We start from the raw sequence: 25,852 nt of genomic DNA, 5'->3' as shown, positions 1-25,852 counted from the left end.
TGCTGTAGACATAGCAATAGTTGTTTGTCTTTTGCTAGCCCAGGATATAAGATTATCACCCAGAAATTGACAATTGCCACTGGTTGACTTTCTTTCAATCCTATCACCAGCATAATCAGCGTCACATAATCCAATTAGCTTATAATCTAAGGATTTCCTATAAAGGAGTCCAAGATTAGTTGTTCCTTTCAAATACCTGAAGATTCTCTTGACAACAGTCACATGAGATTCTCTAGGATCTGATTGGAATCTTGCACACAAGCATACACTGAATAAAATATCTGGCCTAGATGCAGTGAGGTATAACAAAGAACCAATCATACCTCTATACAGCTTCTGATCTACTTTAGCTCCTTCATCTTCTTTGCTTAAGTTGCACGTAGGGTGCATTGGAGTGTTCATCACTTTACAATCTTCAAGTTTGAACTTCTTCAGAAGCTCCTTTGTGTACTTTGATTGATGAACATAGACTCCATCTTTGCATTGATTGATTTGAATGCCAAGGAAGAACTTCAGCTCTCCCATCATGCTCATTTCAAATTCATCCTGCATTAACTCAGAAAATTCCTTGCACAGAGATGCATTAGTAGAACCAAATATTATATCATCAATATATATTTGCACAACAAGAGTATCTTTCCCAAGGGTCCTTCTGAAGAGTGTAGTATCAACCTGTCCTCTTTTAAAATCATTTTTGATTAAGAAATTACTTAGTCTATCATACCAAGCTCTGGGAGCTTGTTTCAAGCCATATAGTGATTTCTTCAGTTTAAAAACATGGTCAGGATATTTAATATCCTCAAATCCAGGAGGTTGCTTGACATACACTTCTTCTTCTATGACACCATTTAGAAATGCACTCTTGACATCCATTTGATATAATATTATGCCATGATTAACTGCATAGGAAAGAAGTAACCTGATTGCTTCCAATCTTGCAACTGGAGCAAACGTTTCAGTGTAATCAATGCCTTCTTGTTGACTATACCATTGTGCAACAAGCCTGGCTTTGTTTCTTGTTACTTCACCTTGCTCATTCAGCTTGTTTCTGAATACCCATTTTGTTCCAATAATGTTCTTGTGCTGAGGTTTGGGTACCAGATCCCACACATCATTTCTTTGAAATTGATTCAACTCTTCTTGCATAGCTAGGATCCATCCATCATCTGAAAGTGCTTCATCAACTGTTGTAGGTTCAATCATTGAGATTAGTCCAATCATTGACTCTTCTTGTCTGAAATGTGATCTTGTTCTTCTTGGACTATCTTTGTTTCCAATGATTAGCTCCTCATGATGTGAAGACTTGTGTTTGAATGTGTTTCTGGGAGGATCTTCTTGATGTGAGCCATCTTGTGCTTCATCAGAAGCAGCTTCATCTTGCGCTTCTGATGTGAGTTCAGCTTCTGGACTCTCTTCAGACTCAGCTATCTGATCAGGTTCTGGAGTAGCTTCAGGAACCTGTATCTCTGCAAAACTTTCATCTTGCTTTGAAGTTTTATCTTCAAGCTCCTTGTCATCAAATTTAACGTGCATAGATTCTTCAACACAGAGTGTTTCTGAATTATACACTCTGTATGCCTTTGACCTTTCAGAGTAACCTAAAAAGATTCCTCTTTGGGCCTTGGCATCAAATTTCTTTAGGTAGAGCTTGTTGTTCAGAATGTAACATGTACATCCAAATTGATGAAAGTAAGAGATATTGGGTTTTCTTCCTTTAAAGAGTTCATATGCTGTTTTCTCCAAAATAGGTCTAATATAGATCCTGTTTTGAACATAGCATGCTGTATTCACTGCTTCTGCCCAAAAATGTTTTGGTAAATTGTTTTCATGAATCATGGTTCTGGCCATTTCTTGTAAAGTTCTATTCTTTCTCTCTACAACCCCATTTTGTTGTGGTGTTCTAGGAGAAGAGAATTCATGGAAAATTCCATGTTTTTCACAAAAAGCTTCAAATGGCTCATTTTCAAATTCTCCACCATGATCACTTCTGATTTTCAAAATTTTTGATTCTTTTTCAGATTGAATTTGAGTGCAGAAGCTACTGAATACATCACACGCAACATCTTTACTCTTTATGAATTTCACCCAAGTCCATCTGCTGTAATCATCAACAATGACTAATCCATATCTACTTCCATATAAGGATGCAATACTCACTGGTCCAAATAAATGAATATGGAGTAATTCTAAAGGTCTTGAGGTTGAAACAATGTCTTTGGTTTTAAAAGATGATTTCACAATTTTCCCTCTCTGACATGCACCACAGAGTGCATCTGAATGATAGTCAATGTCTGGTAGCCCTTTCACAAGTTGTAACTTACTAAGCTTAGAGATTAACCTCCAGTTAGCATGTCCCAACCTTCTGTGCCACATCCATTTCTTATCATTCACTGATAGTAGGCAAATCACCTTCTGATCAGCCAGTTCAGAAAAATTGATTTTATAGACATTGTCAACTCTCTTTCCCTTGAACACAATGGATTTGTCTTCCTTGTTGATTATTGTACAGTTGGGTTTTTCAAAAAGCACATCATAACCATTATCACAAAATTGACTAATGCTCAAAAGGTTATGTTCAAGACCATCTACCAACCATACATTATTAATTGAGGTAGAGGAATTACCAATAGTTCCTGTACCTATGATCTTGCCTGACTGGTTGCCTCCAAATTTCACATTTCCTCCCTCTTTCATTGTTAGGCTGAGGAACATGGACTTGTCTCCTGTCATGTGTCTTGAGCAACCGCTGTCTAGGTACCATGATCTTTGCTTTGGCACTGCTCTTAGACATACCTCGTTTTCATCTTCTGAGTCTGAATCTGATCCAGCTTCTGAAGTTGCTGTTGCTACCAACCCAACAGCTACCTTTGCATCTTCATCAGCTTCCTCTTTATCAGATCCAGATTCACTACCCAAATCATCCCAGGTTGCCATTAAACTCTGCTTAATCTGCTTCTTGAATTTGCTTGGTTTGAATGTAGACCTCTTTGACTTGTCCTTTGACTTTTCTCTTTGAAGATCAGGGCATTCAGCAATGAAGTGTCCCGGCTTCTTACAGTTGAAGCATCCCTTCTGATCTTCTTTCCTTGAGCTTCTGGAGTTACCCCTTTTGGCGAGAAACTTTCTGTTCTTCTTGGCCAGATATTGAAGTCTGTTTGAGAGCATGGCCATTTCAGCAGCATCTGGTTCAGAATCTGAACTTGACTGTTCTTCCTCTTCAGATTCAACCACTCTGAGAGCTTTTGATGACTTGCCTTTGGATGGAAGAGCTATTGATTTACTCTTCTTAGTAGACTCATGTTCATTAAGACTTAACTCATGAACTTTGAGAGAACTAACAAGATCTTCGACACTTAAAGTGTTTAAATCTTTAGCTTCCTCAATGGCAGTCACCTTCGGTCTCCATCTGGCAGGTAAGCTTCTGAGAATCTTGCTTACATGATCAGAAGCAACATAGCTCTTCTTTAAAGTCTGTAGCCCAGAAACTAAGGTTTGAAACCTTGAGTACATCTCCTCAATAGTTTCATCATCCTTCATCTTGAATAACTCATACTGATGTACAAGCAGAAGAGCCTTTGCTTCTTTGACCTTCTTGCTCCCTTCATAATTTGAACAGAGAGAAGCAAACATAGCTTTAGCAGTGGATTTGTCACTCATTTTCATGTACTCTGCTTTGGGTATGGCAGTGACAAGAGCTCCTCTGATAATATGATGCTTCTTGTAGAGTTTCCTCAGTTCTGGAGTATGTTTCTTTCTATCCACAGCAGCTCCTTCTTCATCAAGGACTAAATCACCAACACCATCTTCCAGAATATCCCATAATTCTTCATCTAGGCTCATGATGTAACTGTAAAAATTGGTCTTCCACCAAGAGAACTCTTCAGCATCTCCATTGAACTTTGGAACTTTTCCAACACTGGTTTTCTTACTATCACTATAATCATGTGAGACATTTTTATAGCTAGTATCACCAGAACCATTAGGAGGAGGAGTAGTCATGTTTTTCTCAGATCTTTGACTGTTGCACGGTTAAGTGTTACACAACAGACCAAGGCTCTAGATACCAATTGAAGGTGAGAAAAACACAAGAAGGGGGGTTGAATTGTGTTTTGAAAAATTCTTCGTTTCTCCTAAACAACTGAATACACTGATCAGAAGCTAAGTGAGACAGCTTCTGAAGTGATGATCAGAATCTAAATGCAGCGGAATAAAACAGAGAGAGAGAAGAAAAACGACACAAAGCAATTATACTGGTTCCTTCCACAATCCGGAAGTAGTCCAGTCCCCCTTGCACTTCCAAGGAGATTTCACTAAGAGTAATATCTGATTACAATTGCTCAAGCACACAAGCAAGAGACTTCCTTTACTCAAGCACACAAGCAAGAGACTCCTTTTGCTCAAGAACACAATCAAGAGACTTCCTAACTAAACAAAATTACACAGAAAATTGTTTAAGGTTGAACACTTGATATACAATCAGAGGTGCTCACAATACAAATCAGATACAGACTCAATGGACTTAAGAATTTCTAAGATATGACTATAAGACACAGAAATTCTAAGTGAATGCAGAACAATTTCAGCAGAGGTTTGGCACTTGTAAAAATGTTGTGAGTCTTTCGTTCAGCGTTCTTGCATTACCAAAACTCTAAGTCTTCACTTCTTTATATAGAGGTGTGAAAGAGACGTTGTGAAATTGCCAGCGCCCAAAGAGTCGTTGCTGAAACTTGATCTTTCACCTTTGATCTTTTGCCTGATTTGGTTGTTGTCCTATGAAGAACTAATTTGAAATCCATTCCTTATCCAAAGGAACATCTATGCAGGCGAAGCCGTATTCTGGAGCTGTTTTCTTGTCTTGTAGCGTGGACACAAAACAGAGTAGTGGAGAACGTGGTTGTACAACTCGTACAAATGTCAACGCTTTCGTCCAAATTGCAAGCACATGTCTTCAAACACCTTTGAAATGACCGTTGCAAAGTTCCACTAATCTTTTGTAGCATTTTCGAATCCAATAGATAGCTTTTGCATTGATAATACTTCAATTCTTGATTCTTTGCAAATCCAGTTAATATTCAGCTTCTGGTGAAATAGCTTCTGATGATATGACTTCTGCAGCTTCTGATGATGCAGCTTCTGATGATATGACTTCTGGACTTCTTGTCTTCAGGAGCACTATTCTCCAGGAGCACTAATCTTTCTTTCAGAAGCGACTTAACTTCAGGAGCGCTTTTTCTCTTCAGTAATAAGTTGCCTTCAGAAGCGTCCAAGCTTCAAATTTTTGTTGTTTCCTTTGCTCTTTATTTGCTCATTCAGAACCAATGATGATGTAACTTTCTAATTAAGGTCCTGTATACTTGAACAAATATTAGCTAGTCCAATTTACAATTTTTAATACCTTGTTATCATCAAAACTCTTTAAGGTTCATTGTTAAACACATTTTGTTCCAACACTTTTGAATAAAAACGTTGGTTGTTATTCCATAGTAATATTTTTATAAATATGTTAGAAAGAAGTCTTAATTTTATCATTGGTTGTTTTAATGTAAATGTGTATCTTTTGTCCAAAATGTCATATTAGATAGAAACTTAATCTTATATCATAGTTCAATAGCTAGTTTGAAAGATTAAAACTTGCAAAAAAATCTGTTGTGGAAACATTTATATGTATAACTTGATGGTATAAAGAAGCTTTTTTTCTATTTTGTTTTTATCTTGAAAATGGAAGTGGAGAATTTCGTTTCATAAGTCAGTTTTGGTTTTGTAGTTCCAAGCATTACGTTTAGGTTGTCATGAAGAGAAATAAATTGCTATAACATAAAAGTTTTAGTTTTGGTTTAGAACTGTAACATGTTACCATGTTTGTTTTCTGGATAATGGTGTGTTCAAGAGGAAGTTATGTTTCAAATATCTACCTTATATCTCCCTATTCCCACTTTTTAACAACAATCTCATAAAATTGAACATTTGTCGGTAATTTACACAACTTTTCTCTAACCAAAACTATGCATTGTCAGGAAACCATCTTTAGTCATCATGCGACAAGTTTACAGGTCCCTCACACTGCAGAATCCGTTGGTTGTTCGAAAGGGCAGTGAGTACTGATATGCCTTGCACCTCAGTTGTACTGCAGTTCAGTTGGAGAGTTTTGAGAATTTCAATCTTAGTAGACAAATTGGAATCCACTGTGTTCAAGAAGAAAAGAAGCATGGAGCAGGATGTAATTCACCAATCCTTGTAGAAAGAGAAAATCAGATGAAGATCGGAACTTGGAAGTTTCTGAGACAAAACTTATGTTTTCCACATTTGGTAGAAAAGTGACTTATCGAAAGAAGACACAGGAGAATTCGTTGGTTTCGTAAAGTTTGGGTTTGTAATTAATAGCAAGTGTCTTTTTTTTAATCCATCTTGATATTTTTTTTTTTAAAACAATGTACTAGTCATGTATGTATGATTAAAGAGTTTGTCATACTCCTATTCTAAAGTCTGCATTCTTATCTTAAAAAAAGTAAGCTCCATTTTATTATTATCTATCTTAATTATGAGCTGTTGTATATAACCTTCATTCAGAAGAATGAAATTCTGCAGTTGATATTCAGCAGAATCTTGAAAAAGAATATAACAAAAAGGCTATCGGAAAATTGAAAAAAAAATGTAACAGGGAAGAAAGTTGCATTGCATTATTCCATTTTGAACAAATACAACACTTTCAATCATCCAAAGTGTTGCATATTATTATTACACTATTCTTTATCTCTATTACACTTTCATGATTCAGAAAGAAAGAAAAAAAACATAAAATCTACAACGCAACTAACACATGGAATTGAAATCCATGAAGAAGGAAAGAACCCAAATTTATACAATTCCTAGAAGAAGAAAAAACTATGAGACTCAAGATTCAAGAAAAAGTGGCAGAGCAAAAGAAATGCTAAACAATAATAGGAACAGCCACAGCAATTACAAGAAGAAAGATCAACATTCCAATCAACGCAATCCTAACGTTAGTCACCAAATCACTATAAACATCGCATGACGCAAGAAGCAGGTTAACAACGACTCTTGAACCTGAATCACACATTTCAACTTTCATTTCTCCACCATGACCTTCAAGCTTGTCTTTCATAACCGGCCACATTGGTTGAATGTATCTCGCATTAGCACTAAATTGTAAATCCAAATACACCAACCCGCACGCTTCTCCAATACCATGAACTTTCCATCCATCGATTGTCATAGACACGTTACGAAACTTTGCTTCTTGAGTCAAAGCATCGACAAGTTCGTTGTAAAAAGGCTTCGAAAGACAGAAAGTTGAGAGGTTTTCTTGACGGTGGAAGAGTGAGAAACGAAGAGAGTCATAGTGAATTGTGCTTCCAATAGTGTTGGAGTGTTCCGCAAGAAACTCGACACCCAAGTTGGCTGTGAAGGTTTTTCCATTGGTGACATTAAGAACAGTTGAAGTTGTTGAATAGAGTGTGAAAGAAGGAGTTAGAGGAATGAAGAACAAAGCGATCGAACATGTGAGAATCAAGATCATCCATTCACCAAGAATTGCAAAGAGTGCAGTTGCTGTTGCATAAGCTTGATTCAAAGATGAATCATCAAGATCAATTATTATGAAACTAGAAAAACTGAATCTTATTATTGAATAGAACAAAGAGTACAAGAGTATTTATACTAAAATGCAGTTGCACCATAACATACAATGGTGCTGCAATAGCGTATGATACAAGTAACTGGGCTAACTAGCTTGCTTGGATCCTAAGGTATCCTTATTATTATTATTATCATGTAATAGCCCCCCACAAGTTAGAGGTTGGTATAAATCTAACAACCCTAACTTGGATAAGAGGAGAGTAAAAGGCTGAGGCAATAAGGACTTGGTGAAGAAATCAGCAAGTTGATTTTGAGATGAAACTGGTAAAAGCTTCATGATCCCAGATTGAAGTTTCTCTCTGACAAGGTGGCAATCAATCTCCAAGTGTTTGGTGCGCTCGTGAAAAACTGGGTTAGCAGCTATATGAAGTGAACTCTGATTGTCACAAAACAAAACAGGAAGCTTGGAGCATTGAATCTGAAGATCCTTGAGAAGATAAAGAATCCATTGAAGCTCACATGTTGCTGATGCTAGAGCACGATACTCAGCTTCAGAAGAGGATCTAGAGACAGTGGTTTGTTTCTTAGTTCTCCATGATATCAAAGAGGAACCTATGAAGAAACATTGGCCAGAAATGGAACGTCTGCTATCCATGCAACCAGCCCAGTCAGCATCTGAAAAACCTTGAAGATGAAGAGAAGAGTTCCTGGGAAAGAATAAACCTTTTCCTGGGCATCCCTTAAGATATTTGAGAACTCTCAGAGCTGCATGATGATGGGATTGAGTAGGTTTAGATAGAAACTGACTTAACTGCTGTGTTATGAAGGTAATGTCTGGCCTGGTGGAATTAAGATAGAGCAGTCTCCCAACCAATCTTCTATAAGAAGGTATGTCTTCATATGGTGGAGAAGAATCATTATGAAGCTTTAAAGATGCATCAGAAGGTGTAGAGACAGGTTTGGAGCTGATTGCATGTGAATCAGATAGTAAATCTAAGCAATATTTCCTTTGACATAGTGAAATACCTTGCTTAGAATGAGCAACTTCAAGACCAAGAAAATACTTCAATTGTCCCAAATCTTTAATCTTGAAAGAAGCATGCAGAATGGATTTGATATGTTGAAACTCAGTAAGAGAGTTGCCTGCCAATATGATATCATCCACATAGACAAGTAAAATTGTGAAGGATGAATCAGTCTTTTTGGTAAAAAGTGAATGATCTGCAGATGCTTGAATGTAATTTTGTTGAAGCAGGATTGAAGTTAATTTCTCATACCACTTTCTACTGGCTTGCTTTAATCCATATAAGGATTTGAGTAATTTGCAAACTTGATTTGGTTTATAAGATGTGACACCAGGAGGAAGCATCATATAAACATCCTCTTGTAGCTCTCCATGAAGAAAGGCATTGTTGACATCTAATTGATGAAGATGCCAATTGTGTATGGAGGCCAAAGCAATCACAAGCCTGATAGTGGTCATTTTGGCAACTGGAGAATAAGTATCAAAATAGTCAAGGCCTTCAATTTGAGTGTAACCCTTTGCAACCAATCTAGCCTTGTACCTTTCAACTGAACCATCAGCATGATACTTAATTTTATAAATCCATCTGCAACCAATAGGTTTGATGTGATCTGGTAAATCAACAATCTACCAGGTACCAGTTTGCTCAAGAGCTGACAATTCAACTTGCATGGCTTTATTCCAACATTCATGCTTGCTTGCCTCAGCATAGGTTTTAGGTTCAGTATGTGAATGTAAAGACATGACAAAATGAGAATGAGAGTTAGATAAATTTGCATGAGACAAATAATTGGAAATAGGATATGGAGAAATATGCAAATGGTTACAGACATAGTCTTGCAGATAGGCAGGTGCATTTCTAGTTCTAGTTGAGTGTCTGGGTGAAGGAGGTGTATCTGGAGATGTAACAGATGAGGAAGGAATATTAGGGGATGGATCAGGTGAAGAAGCAGAGGGTGAAAGAGGCTGATGAATGGTAATCATCATCATCAACAATGGGAGTTGGTGATGTGGTTTCCACATGATCAGAAGTGGAAATGGGAGATGAAGGAGTGGAAAAATATTCCCATTGAGTAGTGATAGAGTCTTTATTTGATGGATAAGGTAGATAATGTTCATGAAAAACAACATGTCTTGAAACAAAGACTTCTCTAGTATGAATATCCAGAAGAAGGAACCCTTTATATCATGACTTATAGCCCAAGAAAACAGTTTTCCTGGCTCTAGCTTGAAGTTTGGTTCTATGAGATTGAAGGGAAGATGCATGACAAAGACAACCAAAAACTTTAAAGGTATTGATGTCAGGTAATTTTTGATAAAGCATGTAATATGGAGACTGACCTTGAAGTAAAGGAGTGGGCACTCTATTAATAAGAAACACAGCATGCAATAAAGCATATGACCAATAAGAAGCAGGAAGTTTTGACTGATACAAAAGGGCTCTTCCTACATTCAAAATATGTTGGTGTTTTCTTTCTACCCTACCATTCTGTTGGGGGGTATCCACACAAGATCTTTGGTGTAAAATACCATGGGATTCATAAAATGAAGGAATAGAGAATTCAGGTCCATTGTCAGACCTAATACATTTGGGAGTGACATTAAATTGATTTTGGATCATAGTAATGAATGATTTAACATGATGAGACACTTCAGATTTATTTTTGAGCAAGATTATCCACAAAAATCTACTATGATCATCAACAATAGTGAGGAAATATTTATGACCATGTATAGATGAAACAGATAAGGGACCCCAAATGTCTAAATGTAATAGCTCAAAGTTAAATGAAGCATTAGAGGTACTCAATGAAAAAGGTAAATGCCTTTGTTTAGCAAATTGACAAATATCACACACAGAGTTTTTGTTATCTGAAACAATATATGAATACAAGGAAGACATCATAGTCAATCTCTGATGAGAAAGATGTCCAAGCCTAATGTGCCAAATGGCTTTATTAGGAAGATAGTACTAGGGTTACAAGAAACAGATGAAGCTAAACTAGCTTGCACTTTATTATTAGAAACAGATGGGGCATGAAACTTGTATAATCCATCCTGCTGACTAGCCAAACCAATCATCTTCAGGGATTTGGAGTCCTGTATGATACATTGGTCAGGTGAGAATTTAAAGAAACAAGACAATGATTCACACACTTTGGCTACAGACATGAGATTGAGTCTAAATGAAGAAGAATATAAAACATTTGTAAGATAAAATTGAGGACTGAATTGAATATTGCCAGAGTGAGTGACTGTGACAACATATCCATTAGGTAAAGTAACATGTGCAGGAGGAATAGCATGATATGAGCTAAACAAGTGCAAATTACAACATATGTGCTCATTAGCACTAGAGTCAATTAACCAATATGAATCAGATAAAAGGGGAGAAATGGTATTGATTATACCTGCAAAAGTGTTTGAAGAGGGAACAACAAAGCTGGAGGAAACTTGAGGAGAGGCACTGATATTGTTGACAGTGCTAGAAGTAGAAGTTGATGCTGAGGGAAGCAAGTTTGCCTGTTGCAATAAAGCTACAAGTTGATCCACCTTCTCTTGAGACAAACCAGATACACCAGTAGAAGTATTGACTTCAGATACATCACTAGAAGAGGCATTGACCTGTGAATTTTGCTTATTCACATTGGGAAACCCATGCTTCTGATAACAATAATCAACAATATGATTGGTTTTGTTGCAGAAAGTGCAATGTCTGGGAGGCTTATTGTAACCACCTTTACCACGCCCCTGAGACTTTCTGGCATCAAAAGCATTAATAGAAACACTGCTATCATCAAGAGTCACCATAGCAGGTACAGAAGCATTATTGCTCTCTTCTTGAACAACCAAGGAAAACACTTTGTTCAGTGTAGGAAGAGGATCAAGTAAAAGAACTTGAGTCTTAACCACTGAAAATTGTTCATTGAGACCAGTGAGAAATTGAATAATCTGGTCTTCAACCCTATAGGTCTTAGGTAACTTCACAGCATCACACTTGCAAGCAAAAGGACAATGACATGCAGGAAGAGGCCTATGTGAGTGCAATTCTTCCCACAAAGCCTTCATCTCTGTGAAATAATCCAACACAGACTTGTTACCTTGCTTCAATGTATGAAGTGAAGTTCTCAATTGAGCAATGCGAATTCTATCAACTTTGGAGAAACGTTCTTTCAAATCTTCCCAAACCTCAAAGGCATTATCATGAAAGACAATTGTTTGTGCAATTGAGTCTGAAACCGAGTTTATAAGCCATGAATGAACTAGGTGATTGCAACGTTCCCATGCATTGCGGTTCAGATCATCTTGATCAGGTTCAGGTAAGGTTCCATTGATGAAGGAGAGCTTGTTCTTAGCTCCTAAAGCGCGTTGCATAGAACGACTCCATGAAAGGTAGTTAGAACCATTGAACTTTGGTAAAACAACAACAGAATTTGGTCCTTCGCTGGGATGAACAAAAAAGGCGGATTCAGAATCCGATTGTTGATGCTGATTGTTATTGCGAACCATAGTGAAACAGAGTAATCGAAAATTGAACGAAAAATGAAGAAGACGAAGATGCTTCAATGGCGAAACAACGAATCAAGAAAACAGAGTAAAATCAACTCAATGAGGAAGAAGAACAAGAAGCTTCTTCACAAAACAACAAGACTTAACAAGAATCAACAAGAATCGTTGCAATTGAAGCAACGAAAATGGCGGAAAATCAGAGGAAGAAGATGAAGATTCAACGAAACTTCATCTACAAGGCACAACGAAAACGGTTACGAGGATCGTAACAAACTTTCCCTTGAGGGAAAATCTGATACCATATTATGAAACTAGAAAAACTGAATCTTATTATTGAATAGAACAAAGAGTACAAGAGTATTTATACTAAAATGCAGTTGCACCATAACATACAATGGTGCTGCAATAGCGTATGATACAAGTAACTGGGCTAACTAGCTTGCTTGGATCCTAAGGTATCCTTATTATTATTATTATCATGTAATATCAATGGTGTAAAGTGATGCTTCTTTGTTGTTTTTCATGGTTGAAAGATTTTTGGTGAGAATGTGAGAAAGAGAAGATGTAACAGAATTGAAAGAAGTTGTTTAAAGATTAAACAACTCAGTATGAATATAATGTGAAGTGGTTAATGCCTTTTATAAGTAACATATTCTATTAGTTTTACTGAAATGAAAAAAAGAAATTCAGCTTTTTTTTATAAGTTTTAAATTAAAATTTCCATATTTAATTTATGTTTATAACAGTTACTGGGATTATTACATTTAGAAACCACTTAACTACTTTTCTGTTACAATGATGTTTCAGATATAGTTGAACGGCATAACAGAAATTTGTTGGTTAGTTGAGTGGGGGATAAAAGCAACAATGAGTATGGGTCTAGTTCTCACATGTTATACAAAATCTTATACGGTATTAAATAGGTTTGTATCTCACTCGAAAAGTAGTTTATAAGACGACCGTGTCCAAATACATATACATTGCGCGATGCAAGAATCATGACGATGTGTGATTCAAATACAACTTCAATACAAACCGCTAAGATGCATGTGGATAGTACATAAATATTTTAACTTAAACTCACGTGACAAAATTACAAGCAACAAAGATGTTAACACATGTTCTCTAGCCAACTCATTATTCTAACACACCACCAAACATAACTTCACATAAAAAGCATGATATTAACACACTTTTAAATATTAATTTAAAATTTATATTAATTCAATGAAAGAAAGAGTAAAACCTATATAGTTTGAAGGATCTTTGTTGTGGAGTCTGCGGAGTGGCAATGAACTAAACGTTTAAGACTTATAAAAGACCTTAACACCGCATATTTATCTATAACATTAAGATATTGGATATATGCGTTGCTTCATTACTATATCCCGCATTTCGTCCATTTTTAATCTGTGAGGCTTAACCACTCGCACTTGATTTCCAACAATATCACATACATTTTATTTACTAAGATAAGGAGTAGTGGTGTGTAAAAACTAAAAATAGCGTTAGATTATGCTACTATTCCACTAATAATCAAGCAATATTCAATAACTAACACACAATAACTAAGTTATTCCCAATACCCAATAATTTCCCAGTGTCTTTTGTAGAATAAAATTCCACATCCAAGTCCTATGAAGGATCAATTTCAAATCCATTTCAATTGTGAAGGAACATCGTTGCAGGCAGAGTTGTTTTTCTTGTCTTGTAGCAGAGACAAAAACAGAGTAGTGGAGGTAGTGGTTGTACACTTCGTACAATTGTACTTTGTCAACGCTCTTTAAAGAACAAGCATCCAATGCCTTCAAATCCTTTCAAAATAGTCGTTGCTTCACTCTTCCAGTCTTCTGCAATATTTAGACGAGATTAAATCCATTGAACAACCTTTGAAGCTTTAAGTCTTGCATCTCCTGATGAACTTCAGCTTCTGATGAGATGCTTCTGATGAACTTGCTTCTGATGACGTCATCACTTCAGGAGCACTATACTTCAGGAGCACTTCTCTTTAGATGCTTCAAGCTTCCTTTTTGTTGATTCCTTAGCTCTCTTTTGTTCTTCCAGAACCTATTTAGGATGTCAAATTTTTGTCTATGGTCCTGTACACTTGAACAAATATTAGCTTATCCAATTGACAATTTTTAATACCTTGTTATCATCAAAACTCTCAAAGGGTAATGTTACACACATTTTGTTCCAACACACTTCAACGGTGGAAATCCTCAGATGTTCAAGGTTTGGTACATTAATGTCACGTTAAAAGGTCTCAAGGATCAACTGGATGAAATAAATCAAGGACTCAACCCAGGAGACACAAGGAGGGTGGAATACATTTGGTATGAACGTCCAACATTGGACGACGGGAGAATAACGTTCACTCGGCTAAAATTAAAGAACGACGACAAAGTAAAGAGCATGTTCTCGATTTTTTGGCAGCACATCATGTTCTCGTGGATCGATATATTTGTCACGTTGCTGACATCGCCTGAAGATATTCTCAACAGTTTGATTCCGCCTGAAGATTATGATTGGGTAGCATCATTATAATGTAGTGTCTTTATTTTGTTGGAATTTAAGTTTAATTCCTGTAAGTTTCCTGAAGATGTTGGTATTGAAGTGTCTTATATTTAGGGTAAAAGTTTGCAAGTCTGTTTGAAAACTCAAAAGAATGAAGAGAACACAACATACATGTATTCTGCAAAATCAGCTATATAAGCGTTCACATTGAATTCCCTTGTATAAGATGAGTGAGACGTAAGAAAACCAACCTTCTTGAGGTAAAACTACATCAACTTCGTTTTACGGCCAAGAAGACTGATCACCAATCATCTCAAATTTAAAGCAACCTATCGAAGTATTCAAAGATGTTTCTTTCTATGAAAGACCAAGGATGGAAAAAAAAATACATTTTCATTTTTTTTGGAACTGTCGGGAATCGAACCCCGAACCTTACATATATAATGCATAGCTTAGGACAAACACATTTTCATTTTAAGCATATTCCTTCTATTTTCTTTTTGAGTAATGATATTTTGACATCCATTTGATGACAACTTTGTTGACAACCTTGTTTTTCTCACTTCTTATTGGTCAAAAACAATGAAGAGAGAAAAAGGAGGAGAGAGAATAACAACATCATGTGAGTATGAGAGAGAAAGTTGTCCAAAAGTTGTCAAAAAGTGGTTGTCAAAATATCATTTCTTTTTCTTTTTATAGACAACTAATTTAAATTTAAATTATATCTAGTTGAAGCATACCACCAAGTCACGGAAATCTGCATCTTCCTCCTAAACAACTTCACCCTCCCACCAAACAAAGCCCTCGCCATCTACATTCAATAACCCGTCGCCGTCACTAGTGCTCGTCACTCGACCGTCTTATCTCTCCTCTTGCCGGAGCCCAGCTCCGGTGCGATACAGCCATAGCTGACTGCCGATGCGGTGCTAATTTCTGCGAAAATCGGTGTTTCGGTGGAGGATATGGCATCATTGAGTTCAATTGATGTTGCCGGTGAAAAGAGGATTGAACGGTTGGCGATGAAAGGTGGTGAGAATTTGTTTAATTTTATGCAGAGTTTTCGTGGTGTGGATGGTTCAAAATTGATTGTTCCTATGGATATTTTGGATCGGTGTTATACCCTAATTTTGGACCTAAAAATACTAATCAATTCTTCCTTTCTTGCATTTCAAGTCATTTGATATGTCTCTGATCAATTACATCTTTCTCTGCATTTTATTTCAATATTATTTACAAAATTCACATGCAAGGGTATTTTAGTCATTTCCTATGTCAAAATTTCTTTCAGTCTTTGAAAAATTGTTTGAGTCCTTTCAAATAGTTTGAATAAGTCTTCATTTCAATTTTATGTCAAAATCCATTTCAAAAATTGCATTAGAAGTCGTTTTGAGTCAGTTTTGCCCCTAGGGGCATTTTAGTCTTTTCAAGTGTCAAAGCCCGGTTTAAATCTTAAAAATTGTCTCTGAGTCCTTCAAATTGGTTTAAATAAACTTTTGTTTCAAATCCCTGTTAAAAATCCATTTTAAAATTTGTATCCGAGTCATTTTCAGTCGTTTTAACCCCGGGGGCATTTTGGTCATTTCACACGAAATTTCGGCAGAGAGAGGTTACTTTAAAGTACCTCATTTAGGCCATTGGTTCGTTTTAGTCCGTTTTGTCAATTTTAGTCGTTTCACTTTACGTTTATTTCAGATTACGTTTTTAATCCAATTTTATTAGTTTTCTTTTTTATTTTAAGTCCTAATTACCAAAAATTGCATTTTAGTCCCTTTCTTAGTCCCAAATATTTTTTTAGTCTTTCATTTCGAAATATCTTGTTTTTTTTTAGTCTTTTAAAAATTTGCAGAATATCTTTTTTAATTTACAGATTAGCCCTTAGTTTTAAGAATTTGCAAAACAGTCCTCAAAGTCCAAACAGGTCCTTTTTAGTCCAAAACACGTGGCAGCTTGCCACTGGCTCACAAGCACACATGGCAGCCTATATAAGGAGCCATCTCATCAATCCACAGTGGCCACACCCATTCAATACACGCCAACTCACAAACACAATCACAATCTCTCTCCAAAATCACAAAGATCAAACACACAAAAATTTCCAGAAAACTCATCAAGAACATATGAACTTCAAACCCTAACCGTATCAATCTTCATCAAAATTCCACAAAACCATCACAATTCAAGCTCAATTCTCCACTGATTCTCACAAAATTCATCATCAGTCATACGAATTCAACACGAATTTCACAGAAAATTAATCAAAACCGTTCCAATTTCGAAGAGAGTTTGTTCAATTCGCATCGGTTCTCAGTGATTTTCTGAGAAAATCTCATCATCGAACCTTCTTCCCTGCAATTCGAGCTCAAATTCACTATCGAAGTAGCGAATCTGAACGATCACAGGGACGAATAGTGAGAAGAAGAGGAATCGAAGTGAATCAGTACCGGTTCGAACAAATTCACAGAGACGAAGCAGGAGAAGAAGAATACGAAGCTTTTCACCGATTTATTTTCGGTGAAAACACGAAGATCCAGAAACTCACCGTCAACAGAAGAACACGAGGCTTTCCCGTCATAGTTCATCTCCGTTCTCCGAACAAACAGAGGTAAATCCCTTCTTCTTCTTCTTCTCTAAGTTTCAAAAAGTTCAAAACCGAATCAAAGAATTCTAGATCTACTCTGATCCAAGCTTCTCCTCTAAAAAGTAATGTCAAAATCGTAAAGAGAAAGAAGAGACGAACTCAACGGTATAAGAAAATTTAGAAAACCACTCCAGTACGGTGGCGCCGCCGGCAAACCACCGTACCGGCGCCGTTGAGTTCATCGGAGAAGAAGATCAGAGGAGGCGAAAGAATTGCAGAGCTTCTCTCTCTAGAGAAGCTTAGAGAGAGAAGGAGAGGTATGGAATGAAGTCCAAACCGGTTTATGTCCTTTTATAGGACGTAAACCAAGCCGGTTCTTGTGAACCAGGCCGGTTTGGCTTCGGTTCATCCTCTCTTCACCTTTTGACCGTCTGATTCGTTGGTTTGACACGTGTATGCCTAGGATTTTTTGCTTCCATGCACCTGAGCCCCTTTACCATGTGCTGCATACTCTCAACCCTTGGATCTAGGGTTCTGATGGAGTTGGATCAATCCAACGCCTCTATGGCGTCTGGATAGTCCAAGATCCATCAGTATCTTGGGCTTGGGCCTTTCCTTGCAGATTCTGTGATTTTCCATTTTTTTTGCTATTCTACGCGCTACTCCTTGCTATTTGCACACCTTCATGCTCGAAAACTTTGTTAAAAATTCCAATTAATTTTTCATGTGTTTTGGACTAGTTTCTTGACTTTCTTGTGATGCTGTTATGTGTTGAATTTGGATAAAAAATAAGTAGCATTTTTTTCAATTGTTTATTACATTTGTTAAATCTTGTGAAAATTTTACATGTTCTTGTGATCAAAAATTCTTTAAAAATTCCAAAGAAATTCATGAGTGTTTCTTGATAATTTTGTGACCTTTTAGTGTTAATTTTACATAATAAAAATTGGTAAAAGATAATGTGGTGGTTCACTTACTATTTTTGTGTTATTTTGTGCTAGAAAATGAATGAAAATTTGCTTGGTTTTAATCCAAATTGCTTGATGAATATTGGTGACCTATACCATTTGATTTCATAGGATTTTAGCTGCTGTTTGTGTTTGATATTGTTGCATAATTGTGAATCTTGGTAGGTTACTTAGTTTACAAGTCACTTATGTAAATAAATAATGTAAATGTGCTTAGGTTTGCTTCTAAAATGTCAAGTTAGTCATGTTGCCTAAATTCTCATTCCAAAATTTGATTCTAAACCTTTAAAAGTGTATTGGAATGTGAGAATTATAGGTCACATGAACCTTGCACTTTATGAACAAATTTTAGTCATGTTTACACTCATTTTGCCTTTATTTTGGTTTGTTTTCCATCCTTTATGTTATAGTGTCTTTCATGCTTTATTTCTTTTGATATTGCCTTATGCTACTAACCATTTCATTTCATGTCTCATATTCATCATAAGCATCCACACTTCATCTTCCTCTCCATCTTATTTCTTGCACTTTAAGTTTCAATTTCATGCAAAATTAGAATGTAAGGATTTAGGAGTTCTTGTAATATTTTACTTTCATGTCATTTTTAATTCTTGCAAGACCATAGAATGTATCTAGGCCAATGATGTAATAAGGACAATGGACTCTAATGATGTACACCGACACAAGCACCTACACATGCACACACATCACTTTAGGTATATAGCTAGAATATGCATGTTTAGATGTATGTTTAGGATTGTATGTTTAGATGAATGCCTAGGGTTTATACTTAGAGAAAAATCAATTTTCCAAAAACTTGAACAAACTTCACTCAAACCTTTTTTCATAATAAACCTTGGGATCAAAATCCCATTGCATTTTCTCTTTTATTTTCTTAATCAAATTTCAATGAAAATTAATAATACTTGACTTTTTTCCAAAATAACTAATTCCACCTCACCATTTCTAAATCTCATGCCCTTGAGGCCTCTTTCTATTCTTCAAAACTCCATTTTCAAACTTAAAATCAACCAACAAAAACAAAAACATTTTTGGAAGAGAACTACGGTGGATTTGATCCCTTAAACGGGTACGTAGGCAAGGAACAAAATTCCTTCAATTCAACTAAAATAAAAATTCAAACACATTCTTCTCCCTCCAATTCTTCACTTAGAAAATTCTTAGGTTTAATATCATCTTTCAAAATAGCATTTAAAAATAAAGCGCGCGCGTAGAAATTAAAGACGGTTCCTATAGGATACTATAGTCGTTATGGGTGCCTAACACCTTCCCGTAGCGAAAACAACTCCCGGACCTCGATTCTCAAGGGTTTTGCTTACTTTTTCCCTTCCCAAGAAAAAATGAGATATCACCGGTTAAAAAGGTTCAAACGTAATCAATGTTTGACACCCAAAAACCAAGATAAAACAATCGGTGGTTTAAGTAGTTTCAAGAAAGGGCTAAGCATGATCCTGGATACCTGAGGGGTTTTGCTTTGTAAGTTAACAAGTTACTTTTTTTAATTTATTTTCTGTCTCAATGTTGAAAATTTGAAATTATGATAGAGAATAGAGAGTGATTTCTCTTATGTTGATGTAATTTTAATCTAGATGTGTTTGTATGGAGTATCAAGGTTTGATTCATGGTGTTGTGTTATGTGATGAATATAACAATAACAATGGGGGAAGAGTTTGCAGATAAATGAAAAATGCAGTTCTTATTTTCGTTTTCTTTTTGGAAATTTAAATTTAAACTAAAAGAAAAAAGCGTGAGCCATTCCTTCTATTTTTTTTTTTTAAATTTTTAAATTTTATTATTTTTCAACTAGCATAAACATTAAAATAAATCGGATATTAACACACGCGGGGTGATATGGGTGCCACATCTGCATTGACTTGGTTAGAATTGGCTTCGGGGCCAAAACTGCAAAATGGGCTAAACTTAGGGGCTCGTTTGTTATTGTTTTTGTTAGTGCTCAAAAATCGCAACTTTGTGATACCTAGGGGGCCAAAATTGTAATTAAGCCTAGATTAAAAACGTGTAAAATCAATTAAAATACATTGACCACTGTCCAAAAAATGTGTTTTTGGTGCGTGAACTACCGGTCAACCTGCGTGAGTTAACTCATGCCACCGACCAAAGGTGTGTGAGTTAACCCACACGAGGTGAGTTAACTCACACAAGGGCATTATAGTCATTTTAGTTGGGAACAGCAATTTCTGTTAAGTAAAGAACAGAATTCCCTAATTTAAGGAGACATAAATTCTACCTTTTTCTTTTTTTTACCTTTCGTTAGGAAAAGTTATGGTTACTTTACAGAAATACGAAATGGGAAGGAAGTTGGGTCCCTCTAATATGCACCCTACTAAAATGGGTCCAAACATGGACCTTTCATTTATACATATAGTAACCGATTTACTTTTTTTAATAATTCTTTCAAGTTCTCTTTTTGTTAAACACGTTCCTCTTTCATTTCATCCTTAACTTCAATGTTAGCTTTCTCTCTCCTATGAACAACAATATTGCCCCCAACCTTGAAGGTTCTCATGACATTGTTAATTTCCAAAACAGACCATTGAAAATTTACTGATGGAAATTTTAATATTTGATTTTATTGTTTGTTAAATTAAAAGAAGTCGAAAATCTTAATCATTAATCTTTATAAATAGGATGTAAATCTACTAATCTATAAATTAATTCATGAGAAACACAACCATTAGAGAAATTAATAATTAAAATCTAATGCTGAAGTGAAAGAGAGCTGTTATTTGAGCCATATTTACTCATTCAACAATTTTGGGATGATTTTATTTGAGCCATTATGCTCATAAAAACTGTCAGTGGAAATGGATCGAAATCAGAATTATTGAGCAATTGGTTGGGTGGCAACACTTACATTGAAAAGAGAAACAGAAGTGTTATTAAAACTAGGTTGAAATTAGAATAAAAGATGAGTTGTAGGTGTATTTTTTAGTGTTTTAAGAAGGGAAGTTCTTAAGAAGGAGAAGGGAAGTTCTTTTGCCCAAAAATGGTAACCGGCTTGAGCCGGTCATTTAATGAGGATCCCCAATGGTCCTTTTAATTTGGGGTCCATATTAGGGGCTCCCAAGGAAGTTTCCCACTTGAAAAAAGTGTAGAACAATATAAAAGCAGAGGGTCCTACTAGTAGTACAATGAAAACATGAAACGTAAAATTGGGGAGAGAATATTAAACTTTTTTTATGAGTTTACTAAAGTAGCTGCCAGGTTTAACGTAAAATCCTGTAGTAATAATTGTGTGTGCATGGTTAATTAGCCATTTGGTTCTCAAATCTCAATGATATTATTGGTGATTGGTTCACAAGGAATATGATAGGGAAGCTTCAGACTTAGTGGTTAATATCAGAGAAACAAAAATGAAGAAATGAATAGGAATTCTCATTATTCATTGAAGTGTTACAACACTCTTATATATAGAGTCTGGTAACCAACTTAACTAACAAAAGAAGAAGCTAGTGAAAATACTATAAAGCCCTTAACAATTACTTGGGCTGCAAGTTATCTACATTTTTGTGTTCATTTTCATCTATGTTTAATATCCCCCCACAAGTTGGAGGTTGGTAAATGTTAAGCAACCCCAACTTGGATAGAAGGAGATTAAATGGTTGAGGAAGCAGGGATTTGGTGAAGAAATCTGCTATCTGATCTTTTGAAGAAATAGGCAGCAGTTTGAACAAGCCAGCTTGCAATTTTTCTCTGACTATGTGGCAGTCAATCTCTAGATGTTTGGTGCGTTAGTGGAATACGGGATTAGCAGCAATGTAGATAGCACTCTGGTTGTCACAATAAAGCACAGGTGGCTTGATGCATGTGACCTCTAAATCTCTGAGCAGATAGGTGAGCCACTGCAATTCACAGGAAGCAGATGCAAGGGCTCTGTATTCAGCTTCTGAAGAGGATCTGGAAACTGTGAGTTGTTTCTTGGTTCTCCATGAAATAAGAGAATTGCCAAGGAAGAAACAATGGCCAGAAATGGACCTTCTAGTGTCTCTGCAGCCAGCCCAGTCAGCATCAGTGTACCCTTTGAGTTGAAGGGATGAACTTCTGGGAAAGAATAAACCTTTACCAGGACAACCTTTAAGATATCTCAAAACTCTCATAGCTGCAGTGTGATGAGTTTGAGTAGGGTTACTAAGAAATTGGCTAAGTTGCTGAGTAATATATGTGATATCCGGTCTGGTTGTATTAAGATACAACAATCTGCCAATTAATCTTCTGTAAGCTGAAATGTCAGGAAATGAGGGTGATGAATCATTATAGAGCTTAATAGAAGGATCAGAGGGAGTGGAAAGTGGTTTAGAACCAAGTAAACCTGAATCTTCTAAGAGATCAAGGCAATATTTTCTTTGACATAATGAGATGCCAGACTTTGAATGAGTAACCTCAAGACCCAAAAAATATTTCGGTTGGCCAATGTCTTTGATTTTAAAGGTATCATGAAGAACACCTTTAATCAAAGTAAACTCAGAAAGAGTGTGGCCAGCCAAGATAACATCATCAACATAAACCAGTAGGGCAGTGAAAGATGAGCTGGTGCTTTTAACAAACAAAGAAGCATCAGAAGCTGCCTGTTTGTAACCATTGGAGAGAAGAGTAGTGGTTAACTTCTCATACCACTTTCTACTGGCCTGTTTGAGACCATACAAAGACTTGGTGAGTTTGCAAACTTGATTGGGATGAGAATGAGAGACACCAGGGGGTATGGTCATATAAACATCTTCCTGTAACTCTCCATGCAGAAATGCATTGTTCACATCAAGTTGATGTAAGTGCCAATGATTGATGGAAGCTAAGGCAATGATGAATCTGACTGTAGTGAGTTTGGCTACAGAGGAGTATGTGTCAAAGTAATCTAGTACTTCAATCTGATTGTATCCTTTGGCCACCAATCTTGCTTTGTATCTCTCTATGGATCCATCAGCATTGTGCTTGATTTTGAAGATCCATCTGCACCCTATAGGTTTGACTGCTGGAGGAAGATCAACTATCTGCCAAGTACCAGTTTGTTCAAGAGCAGTAATTTCACTTTGCATGGCTTGCTTCCAACAATCATGTTTAATGGCCTCAGTGTAGGTTTTAGGTTCAGTGTGAGTGGATATAGACAAAGAAAACAGGGAATGAGAGTTAGATAAATTTGCATAGGAATGATAATCAGTAATAGGATATTTGCTTGCTAAATGATGAGACTGATTAGATGCAGAATGACAAATAAAATCATGCAAATAGGCAGGTTTATGTTTAGTTCTAGTGGAGGTTCTAATATGTGGAGGGTTAGGAATAGTGGTAACAGGTAAAGAAGGAGAAACTGGTTCATCAACAAAAGGTGTTGAATTTGGGGAAGATGTGAAATATTGCCAATTGGAAGAAAATTGAGTGGGAGGAGAAATGTAAGGTAAAATAGACTCATGAAAAGTAACATTTCTGGAAATAAAGATTTCTTTGGTGTTTAAATCATAAAGAACAAACCCTTTATAACCTGACTTATATCCCAAGAAAACAGATTTCCTAGCTCTAGACTGTAATTTGGTTCTGTGAGCTTGAAGGGTTGAGGCATAGCAGAGGCAACCAAAGACTTTGAAAGAATTAACATCAGGTAAAGTGTTATATAAAATTTGATAAGGAGACTTGTTTTGGAGAACAAGAGTGGGAACTCTATTTATAAGGAAGACAGCATGTAAAACATCATATGACCAAAAGAAATTGGGAAGTTTGGACTGAAAAAGGAGAGCTCTAGCAACATTCAAAATGTGTTGATGCTTCCTTTCAACTCTACCATTTTGTTGAGGAGTTTCAACACAAGATCTTTGGTGAATGATGCCATTAGAGGCATAAAAATCAGACAGATGGAATTCAGGTCCATTGTCTGACCTGATGATTTTTGGGGTGACTTGAAATTGAGTTTTAATGAGCTGAACAAAATTTTGGACATGTAATGGAACTTCAGATTTGGTTTTGAGTAATATGATCCACATAAATCTACTATGATCATCAACAATGGTGAGAAAATACCTATGGCCATGTATAGAGACTTTAGCAATGGGACCCCAAATATCAAAATGAAGTAATTCAAAATTGGATGAAGCAATAGAAGTACTCAAAGTATGAGGTAATTTCTTATGTCTAGCAAAATGGCAGATGTCACAAGTGGATTTATTATCAATATGAATATTTGGATACAACTGATGCATCTGAGACAGTCTTTGATTGGACAAATGTCCCAATCTAAAGTGCCACAGTGCTGAAACAGGTATATGAATATTAGAAGTACAAGAAACTGAATTACAAGTTTGCAATGAAGTTTTATTTGAAAGAAACTTAGAACTAGTATTAGAAGCAGGACTAGGGAGTGAAGTAGCAGGCATTCTCAGTCTATAAAGTCCATCACAGAGTTCACCCGAACCAATCATCTTCTGTGATTTCACATCCTGTATAGTGCAGGTATTATGCACAAAATGTATTGCATAAGTCATAAGTTGAAGTATTCTAGAAACTGAAATTAAATTGACCTTAAAATGAGGAGAGTATAAAACATTGGTGATATGAAAAGAAGGAGAAAAGAATACAGTACCAGCATAATGCACTAAAACAGATTGTCCATTTGGTAAAGTGACATTCAGAGGTTTAATTTTGTAATAGGAATGAAGTAAAGAAATAGAGGAACAAATATGCTCATTAGCACCTGAGTCTATAAGCCAGTAAGGTGACTTAACATGCAAGGAACAGGAAAATATAGTATTTATACCTGCAGAAGCATTAGCAGAAGATGAAGCAGGGGCAGAAATAATATGATTGGTGTTGGCTGAAGTAGGATTAGATGGTGGAGGAGAGAGGGATGATTGTTCGAGCAAGTTAACAAGATGAAGATACTGGTCTTGAGTCAAACCAGTTTGAGAGATAGTTGAAGAACCTACAGCAACACCTTGTGATTCAGGAACAGCCTCTGAAGTCACAGCATGAGTAGAGGGAGTACCCTTATTAGCATTAGGGAATCCATGTTTTTGATAACAAAAATCAACAGTGTGATTTGTCTTATGGCAAAAGGTGCAATATTTGGAGTTATTTTTTGGAGGATATGAACCAGAAGTAGATTTGCCACGACCAAAAGGTTTTCTTGCTTCAGAAGCATTCACCAATATGCTAGAATCTTCAATAGATGGAGAAGCAATAATACTTGAATTATTACTCTCTTCCTGAACAACAAGTGAATAAACTTTGTTGATGGAAGGAAGGGGCTCCATGAGCAAAACCTGAGTTTTTACAACTCCAAAGTTATCATTTAAACCAGTTAAAAACTGAATGACTTGATCCTCCAAACGAAAATTGCGAGCAGATCTCATGGATTCACAACGACATGGATGAGGACAAGGGCACATAGGCATAGGACGATGGGAATTGAGTTCTTCCCAAAGTGACTTCAACTCAGTGAAGTATTCAAGCACAGATTTAGTACCTTGTTTCAAGTTGTTGATAGCAGTGCGTAAAGAAGCAATTCTGATTCTATCAACCTTAGAGAACCGTTCTTGAAGCTCAATCCACACGTCAATGGCGTATTCATGAAATACGATAGTTTGAGCAATTTGAGCAGAAACAGAGTTCAAAATCCAGGAGTGAATCAAGTAG

This window comes from Medicago sativa, chromosome 4 (genome assembly GCF_051527215.1).
Source record: "Medicago sativa cultivar Bolivia chromosome 4, Bolivia_mono, whole genome shotgun sequence".
Lineage (NCBI taxonomy): Eukaryota > Viridiplantae > Streptophyta > Magnoliopsida > Fabales > Fabaceae > Medicago > Medicago sativa.
This window is presented reverse-complemented; position numbering follows the sequence as displayed.